Source organism: Macrobrachium rosenbergii, chromosome 55 (genome assembly GCF_040412425.1).
Source record: "Macrobrachium rosenbergii isolate ZJJX-2024 chromosome 55, ASM4041242v1, whole genome shotgun sequence".
Lineage (NCBI taxonomy): Eukaryota > Metazoa > Arthropoda > Malacostraca > Decapoda > Palaemonidae > Macrobrachium > Macrobrachium rosenbergii.
Genome location: NC_089795.1, coordinates 37,992,768 through 38,002,767, shown reverse-complemented (window position 1 = coordinate 38,002,767; position 10,000 = coordinate 37,992,768).

Genomic DNA, 10,000 nt, shown 5'->3' with positions numbered 1-10,000 from the left:
TCTCTCTCTCTCTCTCTCTCTCTCTCTCTCTCTCAGTTAGTCTTGATTTTGTGAGTTTACCCGAAGTAGTTCATTCGTCCGCTTTGAGTACAGATTTGTGCCAAGTTTATGAACTTGAGAAATACTTTGTTTATGGCCTTCCCTGTACCATTCCGCTGGGCAGTTGTCGCATCAAGACCCCATGAAGCCTCAGGGACTTACAGCATGGAAGAGAGGCATTTCGATGAGAGATGAGAAGTTGAAATCGGTCGAGCCTCGTTTCTCTTGTGTGTTCAAGCCATATTTGGAAGTCCTTCTATTGTGACCTTAATTTCTGGGGAGTTCTATTTTTAAGCCTTGGGTATCACCTGCAAATAGATTATATTCTTATTGGCATTGCAAACCTACGCGTTACCCGAGTAAGGTATACACTGTCGTTTAAAAGGAATATAAAAATTATTGTTTTTTCGTGGATACATTGTTAAAATCTGATTCAGTTTCAACGAACTGTAGTTTTCTTCGTTTATGAAGAAGAAAAGAATTCCCAAAATGCTTTGTTCTTTGTGATACTTTTCTTGCATTGATCTGAATCCTCAAAGGAGATCAGTTTTACCGAAGAATACTCTGTCTGAAGTTGGTGTCACACTGACTATGGCCAGTGTGGTCTGATACTTACTCCTGGAGCTACTCTTCATCTTCTGGTTATTGTGCAGCATTTCAGCATATACCTAGGTCGGCCTGGCTGTGCCGCGAAGGTTTCACGACCGTTTGATGATATTCGTTGGTTGTCAATTAGAGTTTGTTTTGATTATCCTGGATGACTCGGCAGTAGCAGAAATGACGTGATTAAACCAAAGCCAAATGTCACTCTCGACCAAGCAGCGACTTGTCACAAAAACCGACTGGAGCAATGCAAATACCCGAATTCCAGAAGAATAGATGCGAGTTAATACGACCGAATCTACACAAAGTATGATCATTCACGGGGGTAACACAAGTTAAAGGGTACCACTACAAGACCGAAACACGGCATAGTGGTAGGGGTCAGTCATGTTGTGTCGGACTAATTTTCACTCCGAGTGACCGCGACTGTGTCGAGCTCATTCGCCATTGTCATGCTTCACCGTAAGCTTAGCCTTTTTCTGTGTTACTGAGATTTATTGAGGCCTTAAGATGGAAAACTTGAGATAAGTATTGTAAGTACACTCTCATTAATGGAAATAGAAGGACAGTAGTATTAAAAATTTTTAATTTCTCATCGTGTCATATTATTGTACGTAATATCTGACAATTTCTTAGCTTCTCTAATTAGTCCTCTGCTGTTACTGTGTCTTTTTTGACATTATTACCGGCTATAATGCCATTCTGATGACAGAGATAAAAACACTTGGAAGTAAATAGGTAAAAGCAAAAAAAAAAAAAAAAAAAAAAAATGTCTCGAGATCACACAATCCTTTATTTATTTGCTGTGGCCGTCTTTTGTTGTTTTTAATTGTTGTCGATGAAATTGGAAGACCATCGCGTGAAGAAAATTTCTGTTGCTCCATGCCAACTGCAATTACCAGCTTTTTCCATTAAGTGAAGGAGTATCTTACTTTTGCTTATTTACTTGCCGTTAGAATATTTGCACTAATTGTTGTGTTCATAAAATTAACGTTATCACCAGTTTTTATGTACACGTTATATTATTATTTCCATCATTATATAACTTGTTATATAATTAAGGAAGTATAAGTACACTATGTTAATTGAATGTATGTTTCGTGAGGTATTCTGGTTCAGACTGTCCAGTTAAGAAAAAATGTTCCAGTGAACATTTTTTTCAGTTAACAGAAAATTGTGAAATGAAAGAATTTCAGTTTAAATATTAAAATTTTGTTTCAAGAATTTTCAAACTAATGAAGCATTGTGATTTATTATCATACGGTTTTACTAATTGTTTAAAGTCGAATCCCGGTAGTTTTTTTTTTATCACTAATTGACCGTCTAAATAACCTTATATTTCTATGCTAGTAGAGGACTGATGTGAATTCTCTTCAGGCTTCTCTTTTCCTCTTATCGAACTGAATATATTCTACCTTAACTCTCCTCTGCGTTTTTGCAACTGTTACATTTTATATATTTTGTGTCTTTTGGTTATTAAAGGAAAATTCTCTCTCTCTCTCATCGCTCTCTCTCTCTCTCTCTCTCTCTCTCTCTCTCTCTCTCTCTCTCTCTCTCTCTCTCTCTCTCTCTCTGGGATGGGATTTTATGGATTCTGATGGAACTTCTTCCTCATGAGGGCATGTACTGTTTATTATGCAGGTATAATTGAAATAGTTTTAAAAGACAATTGTGAATATATATATATATATATATATATATATATATATATATATATATATATATATATATATATATAAGAAATCATCAACACACACAATCACGTGTGAACACAACTTCTTTAGACTTGTGCTGGCCAGTGGATAACGCACCTTGCTTTCCACCTGAGAGACCTGGGTTCCGATCCACGACATTGATCAAATTTATATATATATATATATATATATATATATATATATATATATATATATATATATATTTATATATATGTGTGTGTGTGTATGTGTGTGTGTGTGTGTGTGTGTGTGTATATATATATATATATATATATATGTATATATATATATATATATATATATATATATATATATATATATATATATAACTATATATATATATATATATATATATATATATATATATATATATATAACTATATATATATATATATATATATATATATATATATATATATATATATATATAATATATATATATATATATATATATATATATATATATATATATATATATATATATATATATATATATATATATATATATATGCTCTCTTTCTAACTAATATATATATATATATATATATATATATATATATATATATATATATATATATATATATATATATATATATAATAAATATAGCTATATATATATAACTAATATATACTATATATATATATATATATATATATATATATATATATATATATAATGTAAAGGAAGGAAAGCAAAATTTATGTGATTCTTTGACAGTAGAAATTGTTCTTCCTGAACCTATGTCGACATTCTCATTAGTATGTGATTCTGCTGTGGTAGAATTGTTCTTCCTGAACCAATGCCGACATTGTCATTACTAGAGTGAATGGTAAGAATCATTTTATAGATTTCACGTTAGTAATAACTTGCGCACTGTTGTCCCAGCTCTCAGTTATCACTTTACTAATAAATCGGTTTATGTGAGTGCATGTTGAAAGCTGTTAACGGGCATGTGATTACGTTGTTATTGTTTGCGATCGAATGTATTTACTGAATCTCTTTCGTATTGTTTTTAATGAAATAATAAGGGGTATGTGATAGCGACTTTGTGTGCTAGTGTGTTTCCGTACAAGACTTACGTTGTTATTGTTTGCGATCGAATGTATTTATTGACTTTCTTTCGTATTGTTTATAATAAAATGAAAATCGATACGTAATAACGACTTTGTGTGCGAGTGTATTTGTTTATGTACAAGACTTACAGTGATGTTAATGTTAAAATATATATATTATATATATATATATATATATATATATATATATATATTATATATATGTATATATATATATATATATATATATATATATATATATATATATATCTCTCACACACACACACACACACACACACACACATACATATAGTATATTAATTTAGTCAATATATTTTTATCATAGTTTGTCCCACATCTGTGTGTATGTGTTGCTGTGATAAACTTTTTAAAAATTTCCTCTTCTGCAGAACCTGTTTTTCAATTTCAGCCAGGCTGCGGCCTCTTGTAAGGATAGATAATTAGAAAACAATGAAAAGAGAGTTGGGTCATTCAGAAATGCAAATCTCCAGACCTACTAGCTAGAAATGATATAACTGCGTGAAAGCTTGTTTTATATAATGCAGATTTAATTCTGATTATGACTCTGGCGTTTAAATAGATGTATGAAAGTTCCAAATCTACCTCTCGAGGATAACTGGGTTCACATTTTGTAAAAATTAATACACAGTTATCTTCATATTCTACAGAATTGTGGTTATTTAAGCCGTGGCCCTAGAGGGCAAGCTGGAGCGATAATGACAGTCCAGTTTTGCATGGGATTACGTAGAAAACTCTTGGCCTAAGTCTTGCAAGTACAGCCAGGTGGTATAAATGAGCGTTGAGTTCCATGGGTGTCTAGCTATCTCTGTTATTTATGGTAGATTTTTCGTCGAGATCCTTGGTCAGTCCTACTTAAAAAAAAAAAAAGCTGCTATGTGCAACCATATAATTTTTGGCTTGTGCACCTTCCATCGCTACTGCCACAGGTAAACATAACCTGGAGGTGCAAGTGTCTCTTGTCATTATCCTACCTATGAAGTCTGAATTGTGAAGGTGACTTGGATAGGCAACTCTTAACGCGGAGTTTACTATCCGTAGACTATAACATGTCCTGTCTTATAATACTGGCATTTTGAAAACTATGTCTGCTAGTTTTTTAAATAAGATATACATTGGGTTTTTTAGTTGTTGCAGTTTTGTGATTATATGAGGGGATTACTATTGTAAATATTCTTGTGTATTATCTCCCGTGCTGAAGTAAAATAGCTTTACTTTTGCCCTTGATGCATGAGTTTGTTTTACCGTTAATGAATCCGCACCGTGATGCACTAGTAAGCTAGCATATTTAGAAGCAGTCGTGCAACTGAAGTGGCCACATTGCCTCCGTAATTTGCGTTCCTTTTGTCGAGCTCAAGCCGGGAAGGTTGGTTTGGTTCTCGAAACATCAATATACCGAGTATTGGCTAATTTATCAGTCATGGTGTATATACTCTTTGACCCATTGGCAGTTTCCATTGGCTTATGCGAATTAATTTACATGGGGAAGCGATGGAAAGTCGTTCTGTTCCAAGTTGACTTTGTGATGCATATGCTCGCGCTTTGGTTAAGCATCGGCGTTCGTTTTGCGGATGCTTGCGAAAGGTCAATTAATAACCATGAGTGTGTTTTGTCTGGTGGGTGGTTTGTGCTGTGTGTATTTTTTTTTCTTTAAAGGACAGAACTTTCAAATTGTAGTATTTATTTTCATTTTATATACATTCTCTCTCTCTCGCTCTCTCTCTCTGTTTTGAACCGTTATTTATTTATCATTTCCCAAAATTTCCTCTCTCTCTCTCTCTCTCTCTCTCTCTCTCTCTCTCTCTCTCTCTCTCTCTGTTTTGAACCGTTATTTATTTATCATTTCCCAAAATTTCCTCTCTCTCTCTCTGTCTCTCTCTCTCTCTGAGTCAAGAGTTCTTGCTTATCTGTGTTGCCATTCTATTTTCTACTGCTTTCTCTTTGAATGTATATAGTCGAAAGCCTTTCTTTATACCTAGCTTCACCCAGAGGGTGAGATTCCCGTCAGTTCATGGAATTTGTTATGCGCTCGGATTAAAACAAGAAAACCTGTTAAAACCTTTTTGAAATTTTTACATTATTCATTTTACATTCCAGGGGGTTTGAATCTAATCAGCTTTTGATGTGTACTGTTTTTCTTAGTGCTTGGCTTCCCTTTTGTTTTATTTGGTTCAGTTTAGCGAAAGTACTTTTATTTTCAACATTTAAGGCCTCATATAGAATTTTGCTAAGGTAACTTGTGTTTGTTTATGTTGTGTGACAAGCCGTAAAAGTGCTTTTAGATTTATGATAAAGGACATTTTTTAATACTCTGCATGTTTTCATGATTAACTGTAAAATTACTTAAAGCCATTTTTCCATAACATAAATAAGCGATCGCTCTAACCATAGAGTTAATAGCAATATTACTGCTCTTTTTTAATTTATGTATTTTATTTTAGTTATTAATGGTTTATTGATTTCCATCCTAGTAGTAGCCGTTACGGGGGGACAGGAACAGCAACATACTGTAATCCTCACATGTGTTTCTAGTGGCGATAATGACAATCGTTATTTTTTATCAATACGTGCAATTAAGTACAGTAAGTCGTCGTTCTCCCCCCTCCTGCCTCCTGTTCGATATCCTTCTCCCAATTCCCGGTGGCAGGGAGTTGTTGGTTGCTCATTTTTCAGTCTTCACTCCCATTCTGGGTGATTTATCTGCCTTGTGCAGGGACGGTTTGTCCCTGTTGACTGTTGTTTTATTCATGAACGCGTCGTCGATATCCCTTGTCTTTTGCACGTCTTTGGGAATCGAGACTTATTTCCACGGTTATGTCTCCCTTTCGCTCCATTTTTATTTGTTGCTTATCCACCGTGGGGCATCTTTCTTTTTTTTCTTTCTTTTTTTTCTTTTTTTTTGAAAAGTTTTGCTTCATCGTTATAGTCTCGAAATGTTATTTTTGGTTGCTTGACGTTTGAACTTACAGTCTTTTACAAATTTAATATGGTATTTCCTAGATCGGCCCTTTTCTATACATAGTGCCAATTTACGCGTATGTTCTTACGGGCAGCATTTTGTTTTAAGTAACCTTTAAATCTTGGAGATTGTGTAAGTAACCATTAAAGCTTGCTGATTGTGTAAGTAACCATTAAATCTTGGTGATTGTGTAAGTAACCAAGAAATCTTGGTGATTATTCTTATTTATATATGTGTGCATACTTATACAGAAGATAGTTGGAGTGTCATTTGCAGCGAGATTTAAAATGTATGAAAGGATCGTCCAGCTCACTCTCCTTTATGTGAGTGAACTGTTGATATTGACAGCGAATAAAAGAAGAATATTTGAAGCTGTTGAGACGAATATTGTTGGAAATATGGAGATACACAGAGGCCGAAGAAAAGTCAGCGCTGGTGAAATAACGTTTTGAGCTGGTTGGAGAGAGGAGTGTGTAATTCGGAACAGTTGAGAGGAAAGAGGAGAAAAAGACCGAGAAATCACTGAATGAATGGTGTTGAAGGGGCACATTATAAATGAAGGGAGGGCGTGCCTGCGGGATACGGGTGAATGGGTTTGTGTGTGTACTCGTATAGTGAGGTTCAGTGAGTTGCTGACGAACATCCAGTTTAGTATATTAGTCGGCTAATGTTGAAGTTTATGCATAGGAAGGTCATCCATAATTCGACAAATAAAGTGTGAATGCGGCATTATTTTTTCCCCTGAAGTAACCCTCTGGTAAGAGAAACGACTCTATGTTATGTACATTGGTGTTCCCTTTTTTCGTCAAGTTCTGGTTGACAACACATTCGTATAATACATATTGAACTGGATATGGTCGTAGACTCGTAGTTATATGTTTGATTTTGAATTGTGATTCCTAGTAGTCGTTGACATGTGCAAATGTTGTGAGTTTGTTTAAATTAGCTGAAACGGTAACTTGACATTTTAAGAAGTGCCCAGTTAGGGTCAGCGTAATGGTAAAAACGGATAACTGATGTCTTGGACAGCCTAAACTACACACTAAGGAGTGTGGCGTAATGCAGTGGTCCGCTTTATTATAAAGTCACATATCAAGTAGTATTGCTTAGATTTCTGGAGGCAAAGTATTTTTTATCTGCATCTGTTAAAGTAGCAGTCAGTTGGGACGTCTACAGTCGCGATTCAGCAGATATTGCCAATTTTAAGACGCCGGTGAAAATAATTTACCTATTAGATATCTGCATGTTTTTCTGTCCTTCCACTAAGGTTTAATTTTTTTTTTAAGTGTAATTATTTTTTTCATATATTGTTTTATGTTGTGGATTCTGGGTCAAATTCATACTTGCAGGTTAAGTAGGAATTTGCCACCGTCAGGCCATCGTGTATATTTACGAAAGTGACTTACTGGAAGGCTTGTTAAAATTGTCATCTTGAATTTTTGTACAACTGAGTAAATCAATATATGTTGAATTTTCCATAGTTAATTCAAGCAACGATTCCATTTTTTCATGACAGAAATAGTTTTGTACAGTATTAGATAATTTTTATATCCCCTGTAGTGCGTCCTCTTTTCATAAACTTGTTGAATACCAGTTGTGCTTATGTTATGATAATAACATTTTCTTTGGTGACGAATAACTTGAGTACGGCGTAGTGAAATCTGTTGATTACCTATAGAACCCTTTTAGTGTGATCCGTTCGGTAGTTTTAGTTGTCAGTCGCTCATCGTCTCGGGAGCTCCTTCACGTTACAATTTGTTTACTTTATAGTTTGCATTCTAGATATGAATTATGTTTTGCTATACTTCGAAAAACTCATATTCCAAAGTAAAGAATTTACGGATTCATTCTGTTTCTTTCTTTCTAATGAACGCCATATGTTTTGGAAGCTTGAATTTCACGCCAGTGGGCTTGTTCCTTAAGAATAGAGTTCATATTCTGAATAATAATAATAATATAAATAATAATAATAATAATAATAATAATAATAATAATAATAATAAATGAACTTCCTGTTCTTCGACTGAAATAATTTTCTCTTTCATACTTCATGTTTAGTTATCAAAGCAGTGCTGGATTTTATCCCAGCTGTGTTGATGTGGTCTCATTCTGCAGATGTAATAATTTTAGTCATCTATAATTTACATTGTTTTAGACAGTGCAGTACATGATATGATCTTTCGGGTGCAATATCCATTTAATTTTTTTTAGATGTTCCAGTTTATCTTTGAGTTGTGAAGCTACTCTCGCTCCATTAATTGTTGAAATAGCTACGCGGTTAAAATAATTGAATAATTATGCTGCTTCCATTTTACTCTTTATTGCTTTAGATTAGTTGTGGCATTATTTCAGATGGGCATAGTGCGTCTTTTAGGAAGGATTTTCGGGTTGGAAGGTTTTAAGCATCGGTAATTTTAAAGAATTATTTTTTGTTGTTTTTTTCCACGAAACTTTGGTGTTGAGCAATAATGACTCCAGGAATAAAGATGAAAGGGCGTTCTCTGGTATTTATTTTTTAATATGGTGCTTCGTAATTTCCATAAGTATGTTTCATTTCACTTAGAGCAGTAAATGTAAAACTGGGAATGGTTTACAGTTTGAATGAAACTGATTCCTCATAGGGTGACTAAGAGTCTGAGAATGAAAGAAATGAAGTTAAGTATATAACCCCCTCCCCAATTGTACATACTCTGATTTATCATCGCGTTTTATATCGTTAGAAATCTTTGGGACTGGAATGTTTTCATGACAAGAGCTTGCATCAGTCTGGCTGCCTTTTCGTCGTACGAAGTTTCTATACTTTCCTTTTGAATGACTCGTTATTTCATTTCGTGAATGCTGTTGGTTGCCTTCCGTTGGTATGCCCTGAAGTTGCTTCTTTTGTGATCTTTTTTTTAGACATTGAAGTGTTTTTTTCTAGTATGTTTTATGTATGCGACGGATACTATTGTCTGTGCACAAGAAAATTAGTTTCGTTGTGAGTCGAACAGAACAAAGGCAATTCGACTCGAGCAAGGTGCATATAAAGGGACTCTCAAAATTGAATAGTGTCATGATTTTGTTCCTTTTAATGTTTATGAAGTAAGACAACTTGGAAGAGTCATAGTCATGTAATTGTATCCAGTGTGCATGAAAGCACAGTGGCAAGCATTTGGATGGTAATATATTTAATTACCAGCTATATTTAGTATTTAAATAAGTATTATCCAGTGTTACCAATCTGCCGTGGAAGAGAAATCCTTCTAGTACGTCCGTCATGGCGGATCGATCCGAGAGCTGCGCGCAAATTGGGCCATAACTCGTGAAATTGTACCCTATATGTCGTAAATTTACCGATTGTTTTCATGCGAAAGGCAGTGAAGGAAGGACAGGCGGTCCCTGGCCTTGCAAAACTCAAATCAAGAACATTCAAGATGTTGTTTTCGGTATCTTGCTGCGAGTTTCGTCGAATGACATTTATTAATTTATTGTTATACTTTCGGTTTGATTTTTGTTCATCTAGTTTTCTGGATGGCTTATTGTTTATCATGATTGGAAAAACCATTAAATGTAAGTGGTATGTCTCATGTAGAAATCACGATGATGGTCTTAA